The sequence below is a fragment of the Oryctolagus cuniculus genome, chromosome 12 (assembly GCF_051225735.1).
Source record: "Oryctolagus cuniculus isolate XC-2025 breed Fujian yellow rabbit chromosome 12, ASM5122573v1, whole genome shotgun sequence".
NCBI lineage: Eukaryota > Metazoa > Chordata > Mammalia > Lagomorpha > Leporidae > Oryctolagus > Oryctolagus cuniculus.
In genome coordinates, this window is record NC_142878.1 from 118,260,578 (window position 1) to 118,281,626 (window position 21,049).

The 21,049-nt window shown below is 38.8% G+C and overlaps 1 long non-coding RNA gene across 1 annotated transcript in view; it reads right to left on the bottom strand.

Annotated features, from left to right (window-relative positions):
• The window catches only part of LOC149123280 (uncharacterized), a 264,057-nt gene that overhangs the window by 59,773 nt on the left and 183,235 nt on the right, over window positions 1–21,049 (bottom strand). The window lies entirely within an intron of this gene.

Below are 21,049 nucleotides of genomic sequence, written 5' to 3' on the forward strand. Positions count from 1 at the left end.
ACTCTTCTATGAGTTCCAATAGTCTCTTAGTAGAGTTCTTTGGGTCCCCTAAATAAAGAATCATATCATCTGCAAAGAGGGATAGTTTGACTTCTTCCTTCCCAATTTGTATCCCTTTAATTTCTTTTTCTTGCCTAATAGCTCTGGCTAGAACCTCCAGAACTATATTGAATAGCAGTGGTGAGAGTGGGCATCCCTGTCTGGTACCAGATCTCAGTGGAAATGCTTCCAACTTTTCCCCATTCAATAGGATGTTGGCTGTGGGTTTTTCATAGATTGCTTTGATTGTATTGAGGAATGTTCCTTCCAAACCCAGTTTGCTTAGAGTTTTCATCATGAACGGGTGTTGTATTTTATCAAATGCTTTCTCGGCATCTATTGAGATAATCATATGGTTTTTCTTCTGCAGTCTGTTAATGTGGTGTATCACATTGATTGTCTTGTGCACATTAAACCATCCCTGCATACCAGGGATAAATCCCACTTGGTCTGGGTGGATGATCTTTCTGATGTGTTGTTGTATTCTATTGGCCAGAATTTTATTGAGGATTTTTGCATCTATGTTCATCAGGGATATTGGTCTGTAATTCTCTTTCAATGCTGCATCTTTTTCCAGCTTAGGAATTAAGGTGATGCTGGCTTCATAGAAAGAATTTGGGAGGATTCCCTCTTCTTCGATTGTTCTGAATAGTTTGCGAAGAATTGGAGTTAGTTCTTCTTTAAATGTCTGGTAGAATTCAGCAATGAATCCATCTGGCCCTGGGCTTTTCTTTGTTGGGAGGGCCTTTATTACTGTTTCAATTTCTGTCTCAGTTATGGGTCTGTTTAGGTTTTCGATGTCTTCCTGGTTCAATTTAGGTAGATTGCATGTGTCCAGGAATCTATCCATTTCTGATAGGTTTCCCTGTTTGCTGGCATACAAGTCCTTGTAGTAATTTCTGATGATTCTTTTTATTTCTGTGGTGTCTGTTGTTACGTTTCCTTTTTCATCTCTGATTTTATTGATTTGGGTCTTTTCTCTTCTTTTTTTAGTTAGTTGGGCCAATGGGGTGTCAATTTTGTTTATTTTTTCAAAAAACCAGCTCCTCGTTTGGCTGATTTTTTGTAATGCTTTTTTTTTTTCCTTTTGATTCAATCCTGTTGATTTCTTCTCTGATTTTAATTATTTCTCTTCTCCTACTAGATTTGGGTCTGGTTTGCTGTAGGTTTTCTAGATCCTTGAGGTGAATTGAAAGCTCATCTATTTGGTGCCTTTCCAATTTCTTGATGTAGGCACCTATTGATATAAACTTTCCTCTTAACACTGCTTTTGCTGCGTCTCATAAGTTTTGGTATGTTGTGCTGTTATCCTCATTTACTTCCAGAAAATTTTTGATTTCTCTTTTGATTTCTTCTATGACCCATTGTTCATTCAGGAGCATGTTGTTCAATCTCCATGTGTTTGCGTATGCTCTAGGGATTCCTGAGTTGCTAATTTCCCACTTCATTCCTTTATAATCTGAGAAGCTGCATGGTATGATTCTAATTCTTTTGAATTTGCTGAGACTTGCTTTATGGCCTAGTATGTGGTCAATCCTAGAGAAGGTTCCATGTACTGCTGAGAAGAATGTAAAATCTTTAGCTGTAGGATTGAAAGTTCTGTAGATATCTGTTAGATCCATTTGGGCTATAGTGTCGTTTAAATCTACTGTATCCTTGTTGATCTTCTGTCCTGTTGATCTGTCTATTTCTGAGAGTGGAGTATTGAAGTCCCCCAGTACTATTGTATTGGAGTCTAAGTCTCCCTTTAAGTCCCTTAACAAATCTTTTAGATAAATCGGTGCCCTGTAGTTAGGTGCATATACATTGATAATTGTTATATCTTCTTGTTGTATTGATCCCTTAATCATGATATAGGGTCCCTCTTTGTCTCTCTTAACAGTTTTTGTGGTAAAGTTTATGTTGTCCGATATTAAGATGGCTACGCCTGCTCTTTTTTCATTTCTGTTGGCATGGTATATCTTTTTCCAGCCTTTCACTTTCAGTCTGTATGGATCTTTGTTGGAAAGATGTGTTTCTTGTAAGCAGCAAATAGATGGGTTTTGTTCCTTAACCCAATCAGCCAATCGGTGTCTTTTAACTGGACAGTTCAGGCCATTCACGTTCAATGTGACTAATGATAAGTGGTAACTTTGCCCTGCCATTTGCCAAAGATAAGTTCTAATATATGCTTTGAATTCCCTGTGATCTTTTGCTGTGAGGTTTCCTTCCTTTATCTTCTTTCATATTGATGACCGTGTTTCTGTGTTTCTGTGTGTAACACATCTTTAAGCATCTTTTGCAGGGCTATACGAGTGGTGACAAATTCTTTCAATTTCTGTTTGCTAAGAAAAGTCTTTATTTCACCTTCATTCGCAAATGATAGCTTAGCAGGATATAATATTCTGGGCTGGCAGTTTTTCTCTCTTAGTACCTGGGCTATATCTCGCCATTCCCTCCTAGCTTGTAGGGTTTCTGATGAGAAGTCAGCTGTGAGTCTGATTGGAGATCCTCTGAGAGTAATCTGACATTTCTCTCTTGCACATTTTAGGATCCTTTCTTTATGTTTCACTGTGGAGAGTTTAATTACAACGTGTCGTGGTGAGGATCTCTTTTGGTCGTGTTTATTAGGGGTTCTGTGAGCTTCCTGTACTAGGATTTCTCTGTCCTTCTCCAAACCTGGGAAATTTTCTGCTAATATCTCACTAAAAAGGCTTTCTAATCCTTTCTCCCTCTCCATGCCTTCAGGAACTCCTAGAACCCGAATGTTGGGTTTTTTAATAGTATCCCGAAGATTCCCGACAATATGTTTTAGATTTCTAATTTCCTCTTCTTTTCTTTGGTCTGACTGTATCCTTTCCTGTTCTCTGTCTTCTAAGTCCGATATTCTCTCTTCTGAATCACCCATTCTGTTTGTAAGGCTCTCTATTGTGTTTTTCATTTGATCTATTGAATTCTTCACTTCAGTCGCTATCCCAGTTTCCTGTTGTACTAGTTGTTTCATTTCATTTTGATTCCTCCTTAATATTTCATTTTCACGAGAGAGATTTTCTATCTTGTCCATTAATGATATCTGTAGTTCAAGAATTTGTTTTTGAGAACTTCTTAATGTTCTTATCAATTTTTTGAGATCTGCTTCTTGCATTTCTTCTATTTCATCATCCTCATAATCTTGAATTGGGGTGTCTTTTTCATTTGAGGGCTTCATGGTGACTTCCTTGTTTTTATTACCTCAGTTTTTGCGTTTGTTATCTGGCATATTGGAGATATTTGGTTTCTTCACTGTGGTGCTTTTTCTTGTTATACTAAGACTCTAGATTAAGTGGACTATCTGTTTTTGATGGAGCCTTAGGGCTTGAGATGGGTGTGGCCTGAGAGCTCTGTTTGGTGTGCCAAAGGTGATACTCCCAGGTTAGGCGTGGTAAATCTCTCTCTCTCTCTCTCTTTCTTTTTTTGATTCAAAAGGGAAGTAATTCCGCACAGCTGAACGAAGTTGGAGGTAGTTAGCAGGCAAATGATATACCCACAGGAGCCAGAGATCGGAAGCTCTTTCCCAAGGACCACACAGGGAATCTGTTCTGCCCTCAGAGTGGGCTCAAAGTCTCCTTCAGTCTCCCACTGGGTTGCCAAAGTTACGGAATTGTAGCGTCTCTGGAGAGTGCTCACATGAATTCCGTGAGTTCTCTCCCCCACCGTCTCTTTTTTCACAGTCGCAGTTCAATAGCACCACAAATTTACTAGGTCCTAATCTCCTGTTAATTCGCCCCGCCCAGAGTCAGGTTTTTCTGCTAGGCTCAGGGCCGATGCAGACCTGAGGTCGCTCTGCTTATGACGTATGTCCAAGATGGCGCCTGCTCTTTGTCTTACTCACCCTTGAGAGGTGAGCGGAGAGAGAGAAACCCGTGTCCGTACCAGTCACCTTTTTTTTTTCTCTCTCTCTCTTCCAGTTAGCCTGGTGAACTTCCCCCCCCCGGGGTTCGTTCCCTCTAGTCTCCTCTCTCTGCTTGCCTGCCGGTGTCTCGGGCTATTGAAGTTCAGCTCACCTCGCGTTCCAGCGCTGGTGTGTTGAGTCTGCCACTGGTGTCCCGAACTGTGGGCTACCACACTCTCCACGCAGGTCTGCTGTGAATCACGCGTTCCGGAAGAGTTTCTTCCACTGTTTCCTCCCCTACTCTTCCTTGAACCTGCAGTATCTCCACTTTTATTAAACTATCTCTCCCCGAACTATCAGTGTGCTCCCTTCCTATTCTGCCATCTTGCCTCCTCCAGATTTTTTTTTTGACAGGTAGTGTGGACAGTGAGAGAGAGAGACAGAGAGAAAGGTCTTCCTTTTTTCCATTGGTACACCCACCAATGGCCACTGCGGCTGGTGCGCTGCAGCCGGCACACTGCGCTGATCTGAAGCCAGGAGATAGGAGCTTCTCCTGGTCTCCCATGTGGGTGCGGGGCCCAAGGACCTGGGCCATCCTCTACTGCACTCCCGGGCCACAGCAGAGAGCTGGCCTGGAAGAGGGGCAACTGGGACAGAATCCAACACCCTGACCAGGACTAGAACCCGGTGTGCCAGTGCCGCAGGTGGAGAATTAGCCTATTGAGCCGCAGTGCCAGCGATATTCTGTTTTTAAAGAGCAATTTGGTTTCTCCTTTTATTAGGCCACCAAAATAATCAAAATACCTGGGCTCATCCAGACTGCCATTGGGCATTTTGGCTTTCAGAACCACTGTTCTGTCACTCTTTTTGTGATTCACCTTTTCTGTCTCTGAAGAAATAGCAGAGAGCCATCCATCAAGGGGTTGAGCTCACTTGTTTTGTCAGTATTGAAGTCTAAATTGTGCAGTGTAACAATATCTGATTCTTGAAAGGAAAGCAGTATGATTGTGTTTTGTTAAAGATCAACAGAGTTTTCTAACCAACTGGCTAACTCTGATAAGTGATGGAAGCTATGTTGACATTTGGCTAATCCTCCGCCTTGCGGCGCCGGCACACCGGGTTCTAGTCCCGGTCGGGGCACCAGATTCTGTCCCGGTTGCCCCTCTTCCAGCCCAGCTCTCTGCTGTGGCCAGGGAGTGCAGTGGAGGATGGCCCAAGTGCTTGGGCCCTGCACCCCATGGGAGACCAGGATAAGCACCTGGCTCCTGCCATCGGATCAGCATGGTGCGCTGGCCGCGCCAGCCATTGGAGGGTGAACCAACGGCAAAGGAAGACCTTTCTCTCTGTCTCTCTCTCGCTGTCCACTCTGCCTGTCAAAAAAATAAATTGCTTACTTGCTTAGTTTGTCTCATAAGAATTGACTGACTGGTAAGCACATCTTCCTGTGGCCTCTAAATTATGATTCTGGTTTATAATGTATTTAAATGCTATTTGCAACCAACCTCAAAAATATTGGATAAGTCATATATATATATATATAAAATCTCTATAGAGTGAGATATTTAATTATGAAATATAGAAAATATATATAGTGATATTTTTAACTATGTGTTCAAAGGGTAGGCTCTGGAGATATGATCCTTAGATATCAAGCTTTGCTTTCCTTTGGTGGGGGCAGGTAAAAACTGTTGTAGCATCTATATTTGGTCTCCTTTGGGGACTAGCAGTGAAGAACTCAGATATCTGAATACATGGAGTTCCTTGGCTTAACAGTGATTCCCAATTTTCTAAAGTATTTCACATGTCTTACCTACTCCTACTGACTATCTTTCAAAACTCACCATACATGTCATAGTTCTCCATGAAATACAATTAAAAATATAAAATATGACTATGATTCATCTCATGTCTATTATGTGATTGGGACCTAGTTTTCAAAATGTTTCTGTGTAGAATGTGATTACAGAAGCCTAGTCATTTTCCTAGCAGTTCATAGAGAGTTCCTACTTGAGAAACAACATTTTTACCTTCACGGAAAATAGATGGCATGCGGCAAGCTGTGAAATTCACTAATTAATTACTAGACTTTGTGTATGTTTTCAAGATAAAATTCAAAGAAGCAGGACTATCAAATTGTGTGTAACCAGATTAGCCTAAAGAGTGTAATGATTACAGCAAGACTTAGCCATTTGAACACACTGTAATTCATTTTCTGATTTACTCCTTTACCAATAAAAAATTCAAACTTAAAAATCTTTTGGGAAAAAATTTTCATTTAATTCTGGATGAATTACAGAATATTGTAGTTCTTTTTCCTCTGTTTTAGAGCACTTGTTTTCACATGTTATTTACAGACATACAGAATGTGTGTGTGTGTGTGTGTGTGTGTATTTACAGATACAGAATATATCAGGGATTTTGTCATGATTGCTACACTGGGATTTTAACACTACTTGACATCTATAGCATGAAAGTAAATAACTGAGTAAAATGTGAAAAAGTCATTCTACAAATAAAGTTTAATATCTTAAGTGCGATGTTTACCTAAAGAAAAAGCTGGTGGATTCTTGAAACTTTCATTTTAGGGTAAGCACACACCTGGTGGCCAACTCGTGCTTGATTTACTTTTTCAAAGAGAGGAACACATGTATTAGGAATACCATGAGAAATCAGAGACACCCCTTGCCTTTAGTCTTCACAGTTCATCTTACAGTTTATTAGGACATATGACTTCATCTCTAAAATACCCAAATTTCACAGAACCTGTCTGTAAGGTATAATTCTATTTTGGAAAATGGATAATAGGCTGAATGACAACTTGAAGAAATAGAGGTCAGAGACTACTCTTTTAAATTAATTTCATAATAGATTCTGAAAAAAAATATGGACCCCAAAATCCACAAAGACAATATATCTATTTCCAGGGATTTTTCTACTTTATTTTATTTTATTTTTAAAGATTTATTTATTTATTGGAAAGTCAGTTACACAGAGAGAGAAGGAGAGGTGGGGGGAGGGAGAGAGAGAAAGGTCTTCCATCTGTTGGTTTACTCCCCAACTGGCCCCAATGGCCAGAGCTGTGCTGATCTGATGCCAGGAACCAGGAGATTCTTCCAGGTCTCCCATGTGAGTGCAAGGGCCTGAGGACTTGAGCCATCTTCTACTGCCCTCCCAGGCCACAGCAGGGAGCTGGATCAGAGGTGGAGCAGCCAGAACTTGAACTGGCATCCATATGGGGTACAGCTTTACCTTCTACGCCACAGCACCAGCCCTTCTACTTTATTTTAAACTACTTGCAATTATGCCAAGAGATAAATTTGTGCCATAAAGGGAAAGAAATAGACCTATTAGAGTTGTCCAAAAAGCAGGAAGCCAGCAAGCATGAATTTTTATTTAATTAATTTGGACACTTAACTCTTCATTTTACAATCACCCTGATTAAAATTTAATGTATGTTGAGAGTTAATCACATGCTATATGTGTGTATTTTATATTATTTATATTTTATGATTTTATTATAGTGTTATGAAAGGAAAACTTAGAAGTATAAAGTTGAAAAACGTGTTCCAAGTGACTCAGAGAACAAGTATTAGTGTCCAATTATTACTCTTGCTTTCTGCACATAGTTCCTAAACACGATCTATCAACCCTCAAAGAATATGACACCATTTTTAGTTGACAAGTTAAAAAAGAATTGTTTGCCCTTTGGTGTATTTTAATTTTCTTTTCCATACTGAATTCAGTTGCCATATTCTACCAGAAAAAATGGGAAACCTTGACAAAACAAAGACTAAATACACAAGTTTATTCCTACAGAGGATACTATCTTAATTGTGGGAATTGTGAGGTGAAAATTCTCCAGGATACCACTACCATCTTGAAACATTTTTGAAGGTAGGAAAAAAGATATCAGTGGATGAGTTTTGTCGTAGCACAAAATAAGGGGTCCACTTTTTTTCTTTTCTGTTTATGCATTAGATACTATAAGCACAATTTATTAAAAAGATAGCCCTTTTGCAAATGTCTATTCTTGCTACTCTTGTTAAAAATCATTTAATACAGTAATAATCATGGTACTGACATAAAAATAGACACATTGACCAATGGAAAATTATGGAGATCCTAGAAATAAATTTATGTAAATAGCCAAATATTTTCCAAAGTGCTACCAGGAATATACATTCAGGAAAATGATTGTTATCACCAATAAATGGTTCTGGGAAAATCAGATATTAACACAGAGAACAAGGAAAGAACAAAATCCTCCCTCCATTTCTCACCAAATACAAAAGTCAAGCCAAAGTAAATTACAGTGTAATACTAGAAACTAGGAAATTCCTATAAATAACATAGGGAAGTGCTCCATACAATTATTCTGGTTAAGAAAATTCTGGGTAAGGTTCAAAAGCATAAGAAACAAAAGTAAAAACAATTGTATTACATCAAACTAGAAGACTTCTGTGCTGTAAAGGAAAAATGGAGTAAACAGACAATCTATAGAATGGGATAAAATAATTGCAAATAATAACCTGAGAAAGCTTTAATATTCAGAAATTGTAAGGAAATCAGCCAACAATAGCAGAAAAAATGTTCTGATGTAGAAATGGGTAAAATACCTGAGTAGATATATTTCAAGTAGAAGATATACAAATGGTTAACAGGTATATGAAAAAATGCTTAGATGGATTGATCATAAAGGAAATGGAAATCTAAACAACATAGTTATTACTTTAGTCCAATTGCACAGGCCATTATCAAACAGACAAAAGATAAAAAGTATTTGCAAGGATTTAAAAAAGGAAATCTTTATGCTCTTTTATGTGGGAACATCCATCAGTGAAGGAACGGATCTAAGTACAGTGATATAGGGGCCAGCATTGTGGCAGATGTTAATCCTCTGCCTGCAGCACTGGCATCCTATATGGATGCCAGTTCTAGTTACAGCTGCTCCTCTTCTGATCCAGCTCTCTGCTATAGCCTGGGAAAGCAGTAGAAGGTGGCCCAATGCATGGGCCCCTTCTCCCACGTGGGAGACCTGGAGAAGGCTTTTGGCTTTGGATTGGCTCAACTTCCACGTTGTGGCCATTTGGGGAGTGAATCAGCAGATGGAAGACCTTTCTCTCTGTCTCTTCCTCTCATTGTCAGTAACTCTACCTCTCAAATAAATCAAATCTTTAAAAACAAAAAAGAACAGTGATATAAATAGACTGAGATGTTAGTCATCTGCAAAAATGGAAGAGAATCTTCTAATTTAGGACAACATAGATGACCCTTAAGGACACCATACCTAAGTCAGTCACAGAAGGACAAAGGCATGATTCTGTTTAAATGAGGCATCTAAAATTGTCAAATTAAAACAAGCAAACAATAACATTGTTTTGGCCATGATCTGAGTGTGCTAATCAACAAGAATATAATTTCAGTTATGCAGAATAAACATTTCTAGAGATCTGTTCATTTTACCAATAAATAACAATAGTATATTGTACACTTAAAATCTGTTAAAAGAGTAGGTCTCATGTTAAATATTTTTATAAGAATGAAATTCAAAAGGAAGAGGGGAAGGCATTTAGTCTAGCAGTTAAGACACCCACATTCCATATCAGTGTACCTGGATTTGATTTATGGCTCTTGCTCTGATCCAGTTTCCTGCTAATTTGGATCCTGGGAAACAGGAGAACTGGATTGAATTCTTGGCTCTGATCCATGCTGATGTGGTCTTTCAGTGAGTGAGCCAGGGAATGGAAGCTCTATCTCTATGCCTTTCTGTCCTCCTTTGTGTCTCTTTGTCTCTCTTTTAAGAAAAAAAATCAAATATTTATATTATTATGTATTTATATTATTTTATATTTATATTATTTTATATGGCTAATGATTGAAGAATAAATCTCAAACAGTTCTGGAGTTACTGAACACATGTGTGAATATTGGTTTGTCTGAGTAATGCTTCATAAATGGGTAGGGCATCATTTTCACTTGGGAAAATAGTTGAGAGTTGATACTCTTATGTTCTAATGCTTGCCTTGTAGGGTTGGAGCTAAAGTCAGCTCTCCATGTTCACACTTTCTGCATCCTCAGATTTAACCAACCAAGTGCTGCAAGTACTCTCTTAAAACAGTGTGTCTGAATATTATTACAAAACTAGAGATGATTAATTTATGAGAGGATTTATATAGCTATGTAAAAATACTATGCCATCTTATGAAAGATAGAATTCATGGATTTTTGGAGTATAAGGATGCCTAAAATCAATCTTCCATGGATATCAGGAATTACTGTAAACATACAACAGCATTGCTTACTTATTTATACATGTTTTCCAATGCTGCTATATTTTTCTTTTGTAAAAATTACCATTTAAAAATCCAGAAGCAAAAAGCCTAGAGATAATTAAGCCTTAGATGATATCTATCTTAAAGATGCAGAACTCTAGCCTGTGCATTTGCTAATGAAGAGCCCACACAGAATTAATCATTTGAGAGTTATGGCAGACTACTTTGTTTAATTTTGAAAAGTAAAATCATTCATATTTGCATGTTATTTAGGAACACTTAAAGCATATTTGATCAATGACTATCTGCAATTACATTTTATAATAACTCACTTAAATTATCTTTATAATTCTCTAGAACATGTTATTTTATTGTATATTTCCATTTTTACTCTTCCTTCCATCTTTTTTCTCATACATTTATTAGGAAATATTATTTACATTTCTATGTATTCACCAATGAAAGTATTTTTACCACCTATTCTCTGTATATGCAAACATTCACATTCACACACACACACAAACATAAATCTACACATACTTCAGCCATTGAAAATTGAGTTGCAGACATCATGATATTTAATCCCATCAAAATAAGAATGTCCTCCCATATAAATACCCCACCAAATACCAATATCATATTCAGTCATATTGAAACACTGTTAATAATGGGTTCAAATTTAAATTTCCATACTATACCATGAATGCCCTTATATTTATTCATCTATGTTCAGTCCTGTATTCAATAAACTGTACAATGAATATACTTTTTATATATCATCTCATTTGAATTAGATTGGTTAAATAATATTTTTATACGGAATTGATATTCTTCATTGTGTATTTCTCTTGTCTTGCAATGCGTCCTACATTCTTGATTTGTCTCATGGTTTCCTCATTAACAGATTTAGATTTATGTTGCTGTCATTAGCACTACAGAGACAAGGATGTCTGCTCCCCATCTCATTAGGTTAGGAGGCTGTTGAGTCTCATGCCTTCCTTACTAGTGATAGAAAGCTTGAGCCCTTGTTCTTGTACTCCAGATTTCTCCATTGTCAAGTCAACTGGTCTCTGTTAACTAGTGGTTTTGAAGGAATTATTTGAGACCGTGTCTTTCCTGTTCTCCAGTGATATCCATAAACGCTTTACTGCATTCACTAATATTCCTTGCTTGAATAAATCATTGCAGGATTGACTGCATAACTGGTAATTTCTCATTCTATCCCTTCTTCCACAAATATTAACTGGCATACTTCTCTAGTTAGGCACATTTATCTTTTATTAAACTTATTTTTTTTTAATTTGACAGGTAGAGTTATAGACAGTGACAGAGAGAGACAGAGAAAGGTCTTCCTTCCATTGGTTCACTCCCCAAATGGCCACTATGGCTGGTGCTGTGCCAATCCAAAGCCAGGAGCCAGGTGCTTCTTCCTGGTCTCCTATGTGGGTGCAGAGGCCCAAGCACTTGGGCCACCATCCACTGCTCTCCCAGGCCACGGCAGAGAGCTGGACTAGAAGAGGAGCATCCAGGACTAGAACCCAGCACCCATATGGGATCCTGGTGCCACAGGCCATGGTGCTGGCCCCTATTAAACTTATTTCTAAAGTTTCATAGCTATTTTATTCAATGTATTAAATACTGTTATTGGGGACTGGCACTGTAGCTCAGCGGGTTATCACCCTGGCCTGAAGTGCCAGCGTCCCATATGGGTGCCAGTTCTAGTCCCTGCTGCTCCTCTTCTGATCCAGCTCTCTGCTATGGCCTGAGAAAGCAGTGGAAGATGGCCCAAGTCCTTGGGTCCCTGCACCCACATGGGAGACCTGGAACAAGCTCCTGGCTCCTGGCTTTGGATCGGTGCAGTTCTGGTCATTGTGGCCAATTGGGGAGTGAAACATCAGATGGAAGACCTCTCTCTCTCTGCCTCTCCTCTGTGTAACTCTGACTTTCGAATAAATAAGTAAATCTTTTTTAAAAAATCTGTCATCATAGTTACTGTTTTTTGTGAATAGGTTGTCCAAAGTGTCACTAGTGAAGTGCTTCCATGATGGTGGCTGTTTTTTCAGCACATCTCTAACAATCTTTGAGCTCCTTTCCATTTTTTGGTGCTACAAATTAGGTTAGACTCTCTTGTGTTTTCTCTGACCTGTTCATATTAGAGAATATAGATTTTCTTTTTTAATTAAATACTGTTTTATAAAATTATTGAATTTCAGTTTTTTGAGATGAGACCATAATTCTTTGCTGTGAGTGCATTTCTTTCTTTCTTTCTTTCTTTCTTTCTTTCTTTCTTTCTTTCTTTCTTTCTTTCTTTCTTTCACAGGCAGAGTGGATAGTGAGAGAGAGAGACAGAAAGATCTTCCTTTTGCCGTTGGTTCACCCTCCAGTGGCTGCCACTGCTGGCGCCACAGATGGCACTTGGGCCATCCTCCACTGCCTTTCCGGGCCACAGCAGAGAGCTGGCCTGGAAGAGGGGCAACCGGGATAGAATCTGGCGTCCCAACCAGGACTAGAACCCGGTGTGCCGGCACTGCTAGGTTGAGGATTAACCTATTGAGCCGCGGCACCGGCCAAGTGCATATGTTTCATTGTTTGGTTGTACAGTTCTTTATTTACACAATCAGGTATTTTGTTTATAAAACTAAAAATACACAACTAACATATTTGTAGAACCATCCTATAATTTAATGTTAATGTATTTTTATTAAAAAGTATATCAAGAATATATATGTTCAGAAATTATGAAATCATGTTCACCACTTAATGTATTCTTAATTAAAGGCAATTTTTTTAAAACCCAAATGTACTACTCATGGGGTTTTATCTGCATCATATAGTACCCGTATTCTCTGTTTTGTGATTGCTGCTTAACGGTTATACTTTGTATATGATTCTTTAATTTTAAACTTTGAGCTTTAGAAACTGTGGTCTACTTAAGTGTAACAATTTCTGTACTGGGTATTTATTGCATTTTTCTTGTATTAATGTAGAACACTGAAGTTTAAAAAGGTTAATTAATGAGGTTCCAAGATGGCAGAATAGGGAGAGTGCTTACTGATCTAGTCCAGGAGAAGATAGTTTAATAAAAGTGGAGAGAGTGTAGTCTCAGTGAAAAATTAGGGGGAAAATGACAGAGGAAACTATTCCAAAATTAGAGGAACATGGTGGGCCTATGTGGAGGGCATGGGTGCCCATGGCTCAGGACCCCAGCTGCTGAAAGCTTCCGCACCTGCACTGCAAAATGAGGTGAGATGAGACCACAGTAGCCCAAGACACTGGTGGAAAAGCAACAGAGTCTAGAGGGAACAAGGCTTGAAGCCCCATGGGGGAAAGTACATCAGCCTAACTAGAGGAGAAAAAAATAAAAGGGATGGCACAGACATGATTCTCTCTCTCCAATCACCTTACAAATGCAATGAGCTGATAAAGCAGGTGCCATTTTGGACATATGTAACAGCTGTGCCAGCTCATGTCTGTGCCCAGCAATCAGCAAATCAGCAGAGTGTAGAAACCTAACTCTGGTGGGGAGTAATAACAGGAGACTAACATCTAGTAACTGTGTGGAGCTTCTGAACCGGGACTGAGGAAAAAAAAAAACAGGGTTTGTGGGAGAACTCATGGTGTGGCCAAGACTTTGAGTAGTCTCAGTGGGAGATGCCACAAGCTCGGGTGGCCCTGACTACCCAATGAGAGACATGGCAGGGGAATCTGAGCTTACACTGAGGACCACACAGATCCTTTGTGTGGTCCTTGGGACAGAGCAGATAAATATTATACCTACTGCGGGTAGTGCTCAGGCACTGATCGCCATCGAGAAGGGCTCAGCTGAGTGGGATTATTTCCTTCTGATTAAAAATAAGAGAGAGAGAGAAAGAAGATTTGCAACACCAAACCTGGGTGTGTCACCTTAGGCACACCCTTAAACCTGAAGAACTGAACAGAGCTCTGTGACCCACCCACCACAAGCCTCTAGAGATACACTGAAAGCAGACAGTCCACTTTTCTACAGTCATAGTACAACAAAAATAACCATCGCAGTGGGAAAAAAAAGAAGAAACCAATGAGTATCTCCAGAAATGCCGAATAATAAATGCAACAACCCAAGAAACAAGAATAAAGAAGACAACATCATGCTCCCAAAAGAACATGACACTACAATACAAGATTATGAAGATGATGAGACAGAAAAAATGCAAGGAATGGAACTCAAAAAATTGATGATAAGAATACATAGAAGCAATCAAAAACAAACACACGAACTACTGAAATCCATGCAGGATATGAAAGAAAATCTTTCTCATGAAAATGAAATCTTAAGGAGGAATCAAAATGAAATGAAGAATTCAATAGAACAAATAATGCAGTTGAGAGCCTTAAATCAGAAAGAGTGATGCAGAAGAGAGAATATCAGACTTACATGACAGAGCACAAGAAAGTATGCAGTCAAACCAAAGACAAGAAGAGGGAATTAGAAATCTAAAAAATATTGTTGGGAATGTACAGGATACTATTAAAAAAACCAACATTTGAGTTCTAGGAGTTCCTGAAGTCATGGAATGAGAGAAAGGATTAGAAATCCCTTTTAGTGAGGTACTAGCAGAAAACTTCCCAGGTTTGGAGAAAGAAAGAGACATCCAAGTACAGGAAGCACACAGAACTCCCAATAGACATGACCAGAAAAGGTCTTCGCCATGGCACATTGCAATCAAACTCACCACATTGAAACATAAAGAAAGATTCTAAAATGTGCAAGAGAGAAATGCCAGATTACTCTCAGAGGATCTCCAATTAGACTCACAGCAGACTTCTCATCAGAAACCCTACAGGCTAGGAGAGAATGGTGAATATATTCCAAGCACTAAGAGAAAAAAACTCAAAGCCCAGAATATTATATCCTGCAAAGCTCTCATTTGTGAATGAAGGTGAAATAAAGATGAAACAAAGAGCTTTCATAGCAAAAAGAAATTGAAAGAATTTGTCTTTACTGATCCAGACCTGCGAAAGGTGCTTAAAGATGTGTGACACACAGAAACACAGAAACACAGTCATCAATACAAAAGAAGGTAAAGGAAGAAAATCTCTCGGTAAAAGATCACAGGAAGTTCAAAGTATAAATTTGAAATAACATTGGAAAAATGGCAGGGCAAAGTCACTACTTAGCAATAGTCATATTGAATGTCAATGGCCTCAACTCTCCAGTGAAAAGACTCAGACTGGCTGAATGGATTACAAAACGAAACCCATCTCTTTGCCCCTTAAAAGAAACACATATTTCCAACAAAGGTGCATGCAGACTAAAAGTAAAAGGTTGGAAAATGATATTCCCTGTCAACAGAAACCAAAAAAGAGCTAGCTTAGCCAGCTCTTTTGTTAACACAAAAACTTAAATAAGACAAAGAGGGGCACTATATAATGATTAAGGGATCAATTCAACATGAAGATGTAACTATTATAAATGTATATGCACCTAATTACAGGGTACCATCTATTTAAAAGATATGTTAAGGGACTTAAAGGGAGACATAGACTCCAATACAATAGTATTGGGGGACTTCAGTACTCAACTTTCAGCAATGGACAGATCAACCAGACAAAAAATCAACAAGGAAACAGTAGATCTAATCAACAGCATAGAACAATTGGATCTTATAGCTATAACCGAACTTTTTTTTTTTTTTGAGAGGCAGTGAGAGAGAGAGAGACAAAGAGAAAGGCCTTCTTTTCCTTTTGTTCACCCCCTAAATGGCTGCTACAGCTGATGCACTGCACCGATCCGAAGCCAGGATCCAGGTGCTTCCTCCTGGTCTCCCATGTGGGTGTAGGACCCAAGCACTTGGGCCATCATCCACTACCTTCCTGGGCCACAGCAGAGAGCTGGACTGGAAGAGGAGCAACTGGGACAGAATCCAGTGCCCCAACTGGGACTAGAACCCAGGGTGCCGGTGCTGCAGTTTGAGGATTAGCCAAGTGATCCATGGCGCCGGCGTATAACAGAACTTTTCATCCTACACTTGAAGAATTTACATTCTTCTCAGCAGTGCATGGAACTTTCTCTAGGATTGACCACATGCTAGGCCATAAAGCAAGTCTCAGTAAATTCAAAAAAATCAAAATCATGCCTTGCATCTTCTCAGACCACAATGGAATGAAGCTGGAAATTAGCAACTCAACAATCCCTAGAGAATATGCAAAAACATGGAGACTGAACAACGTACTCCTGAATGAACAGTGGGTGATAGAAGAAGTCAAAAACTTTCTGGAAGCAAACGAAGATAACCACACAAAATATCAAACCTAATTGGATACAGTAAAAGCAGTGGTAAGAGGAAAGTTTATAGCAATAAGTGCCTACATCAAGAAATTGAAAAAGTGCCAAATAAATGAGCTATCAATTCATCTCAAGGATCTAGAAATCTATGGCAAACCAAACCTAAAACTAGTAGGAGGAGGGAAATAATTAAAATTAGAGAAGAATTTAACAAAATGGAATCCAAAAAAATTATGAATGATCAGCAAAACAAAGAGCTGGTTTTTTGAAAAAATAAACACAATTGACACACCAGTGACCCAACTAACCAAAAAAAAGGAGAAGCCGGCGCCGCGGCTCACTAGGCTAATCCTCCGCCTTGCGGCACTGGCACACCGGGTTCTAGTCCCGGTCGGGGTGCTGGATTCTGTCCCGGTTGCCCCTCTTCCAGGCCGCTCTCTGCTGTGGCCAGGGAGTGCAGTGGAGGATGGCCCAAGTGCTTGGGCCCTGCACCCGCATGGGAGACCAAGAGAAGCCACGGTGGCCATTGGAGGGTGAACCAATGGCAAAAGGAAGACCCTTTCTCTCTGTCTCTCTCTCTCACTGTCCACTCTGCCTGTCAAAAAAAAAAAAAAGAAGAGAGAAGACCAAAATCAATAAAATTAGAAATTAAAAAGCAAATATAACAACAGACACCATACAAATAAAAAGAGACTTCAGAAATTACTACAAAGAATTGTATGCCAACAAACTGGGAAATTATCAGAAATGAATAGATTCCGGGACACATAAAACCTACCTAAATGGAACTATGAAGACACAGAAAACCTAAACAGACCCATAACTGAGACAGAAATCGAATCAAGTGAAATGCACAAATTATGAATGAAGAAAATAGTTATATTAGTACAAATTCTTGAGATATTAATAATAGAGATGTTCAAGAGGAAACATGCTAACATAAATAAAATAGACAAGTTCCTTGAAAGATAAACTCAGTCAAGAAGAAACTCACCACCTGTATTAACCTATTTCTATAAAGCAAAATACAGTCAGAGTTACAAATCTTCCTAGAAAGCATCACCTGGCCCAGATATCCACACTGATGCATCCTTTCAAATATTTTAGAAAGAAATTATATAATTCTACGTGCTTTTCAAAAGATGAGGAGGAACACATCTGAACTAATTCTATAATGAAAATATTATCCTGTAAAAACAAACACAGATATTGAAGAAATCAAATTTCCTCATGAGCAATAATGTAAAAATACAAACAAATTTTGAAATAATGAAGATATTCTCATATAGGTGAATGTATGAGTGAACTGTGCTGTATCATACAAAAAATAGTTTATTGCTAAAAGGAAATGAGCTAACAAATCATGAAAACACACAGAGGAATCTTTGGTATATTACCAAGTAAAAGAAGTTGATGTGAACAATTATACGTGGTCATCACTATGTAGCATTTCAGAATGGCACAATCATGAATCTAGTAAAAAGATCAGTTGTTGACAGGATTGTAGAGGGAAGAAATGGATGACTAGGCAGACAAGATTTTAGGGTAATGAAATGCTGTATAATAAAATGATAGATACACATTATTATAACTTTGCATGAATTCATAAAGTTTACAATACAAAATCCTAATGTCAATTATGGATTTGAGGTTTATTAATATAATAATATAAACCACTAGTGAGGTTTATATTAATAAGAGGAGTGATTATGCCACTATGGGAGCAGTTAATTTTGGAAAATCTCTGTACCTTCCTCAACCTAAGATATCACTAAAGATAAGATGTGTTAAAAATTTAGGACATCAAATTCAATAAATAAACTAAATAAATGTCTAAACAAATGGGATATATTCCAGGAATGCAGGGCTTGTTTAACAATAACACAACAATAAATTTTATTATGGTATTAATAATATGAAAGAGAAAAACTGCAGGGTTACTATTGTTTCGCTCCTCTGGGGGATGCCAGATACCCTGGTCCAGGACTCTCTCTCAGTGTAGAAATAATGGGCTGAGTCCAAGATGTGCAAAGCAAAAGTGGATTTATTGTGTAGAAAGGAGTACAGACTCCTGAGAGAGAGGAGGGGCTCAAAGCTGGGAGTTCATTATCAGAAGAGTGAGCCTGTTTTTGAGCTTTCAATTTTATACTTTACCACTCTCCATGGGATGTGTTTTGTTTTGTTTTGTTTTGTTTTGTTTTGTTTTTGTGGGAGACATGCAGAGGTTCCTGCTTTAGGACTGCACCCCCTACTTGGGTCTACAGTCACAGATGTACACTTGACTGTACACTTGACCCTTAGCCCGCATTCCAAAGGGCAAAACATCTTTGGCCCACATTGTGACATATGGTTGCTAGGCAGGGGGTCTTTGTTTAAGGTTCTGAACACATGAGCTTTTTGTGAAAAAATTTTCTGTGGCTAAGGTAGGTGAGACTTGGCTCATGTGGGCTGTCAGCATTAAATACCTCATCCTGTTTCATGGCATGAACATGCAGGTGAGTGTCTGTGAGATGGGATAACTTCAGTCAGAGTAAAGGTAGGTCTCAAGATGGAATCTGAGTTCCTGTCACTGTTTTCCACCCTTACCAAGACCTGAGGCAGCTTTCATAGTCTATCCATGGCTGTGTAGGGGTGTCCAGTCCCTATAACTCCTCAGTGGATAGAGGCATTTGACAAAGTTAACAATCTTTCCTGACTTCACAAATCTCAGGAAACTAAAAATACAAGAGGACTTCATCAGCATAAGAAAGAGCATGGATAACAAACTCCAGAAAACATAATTAATGACAGAAATTAAAATACTTTACCTTTAATATCAGAAACAAGATAGTAATTTGTTTTCACTACTGTTATTCAACATTGTAGTTAAGATTCTAGTCAGTATGCTGAGGCAATAAAAATAAATAAAAGCAGTCAAGTTGAAAGGAAGTATTGAGGATCTCTACTTACAACAATGACCACATAATAGGGGTGTGAATTCTCCATCTTCAAACTCATTTGTAGGCCAGTTTCAGGCTTTAGTAACAAAGTTTTATTGAAACACAGATATGCTCATCAATTTACTTATCTATGGATGCTTTAATACTAAAGTGATAAAAAGTTGTCACAATAATTGTATTGTTACAAATCAGAAATATTTACTATCATTAGTAAGACAATAATTTGAGAAAGGAAACAACTGGGCCAGCACCGCAGCTCACTAGGCTAACCCTCCACCTAGCGGCACCAGCACACCGGGATCTAGTCCCAGTCAGGGCGCCGGATGCTGTCCCGGTTGCCCCCTCTTCCAGGCCAGCTCTCTGTTGTGGCCAGGGAGTGCAGTGGAGGATGGCCCAAGTGCTTGGGCCCTGCACCCCATGGGAGACCAGGAGAAGCACCTGGCTCCTGCCATTGGATCAGCGTGGTGCACCGGCTGCAGCATGCTGGCCGCGGCAGCCATTGGAGGGTGAACCAATGGCAAAAGGAAGACCTTTCTCTCTGTCTCTCTCTCTCATTGTCCACTCTACCTGTAAAAAAAAAAAAAAAAAAAAAAAAAAAAGGAAACAACTGACAACCTTTGGGCTACACAAAAATTCTGATGCATAAGCCAAAATTGTAATGAGCAAAAAGTGAGTTTAGTAAAACTAGAAGATACAAAATCAATACAGAAAAGTAAAATAAATTTCTATATACCAGCAATAAAAAATCAAAATTTTAGAATCACCACTATTTCATTTAAAATATAAAATATACATCTGATGAAATATTGACAGACCTACAAAAACAACTTAATATTCATATGAAATTAAATATTTCTAAGTGGAGAGAGACATTTTACTCAAAAAAAAATCTCAGGATTTATCTTAACATTATAGACTCAACACAATCTCAATCCCCTTCCCAGCAAGCAATCTGATTATTTTTAAAAGTAACATGTTGATATCAACTCATAGGAGAATAACTCTGAAAAAAATAATAAAATCAGAGAAATGACTACAAGAATTATAAATTTATACTAAAGTGTGATGATGTCATACAGAAAGTCAGAAGAATGGACACAAAAGAAGATCTATAAAAGTTTGAAACACAAACAGTGAACAGGTTTTCTACAGAGTCACAATTGCAATGCAGGGGAGAAAGTATAGTCTTTTCAATATGGTGCTGGCGCAATATGATAATTTCCAAAAGAAATTTCCACTAACAAAAATGTAAAAAATTCACGACATATCTAACTGCAGTATGAAAACTATAATTCTTGAAGGAAAAAAATCATAGAATAAAACTTTTGTGACTTTAAATTAGGCTTGGCCGGTGCCGCGGCTCAATAGGCTAATCTTCTGCCTTGCAGCGCCGGCACACCGGGTTCTAGTCCCGGTTGGGGTGCCAGATTCTGTCCCGGTTGCCCCTCTTCCAGGCCAGCTCTCTGCTGTAGCCCAGGAGTGCAGTGGAGGATGACCCAAGTGCTTGGGCCTTGCACCCCATGGGAGACCAGGAGAAGCACCTGACTCCTGGCTTCGGATCAGCGTGATGCGCTGGCCACAGCGCGCCAGCTGCAGCAGCCATTGGAGGGTAAACCAATGGCAAAAGGAAGACCTTTCTCTCTGTCTCTCTCACTGTCCACTCTCTCTGCCAAAAATAAAATAA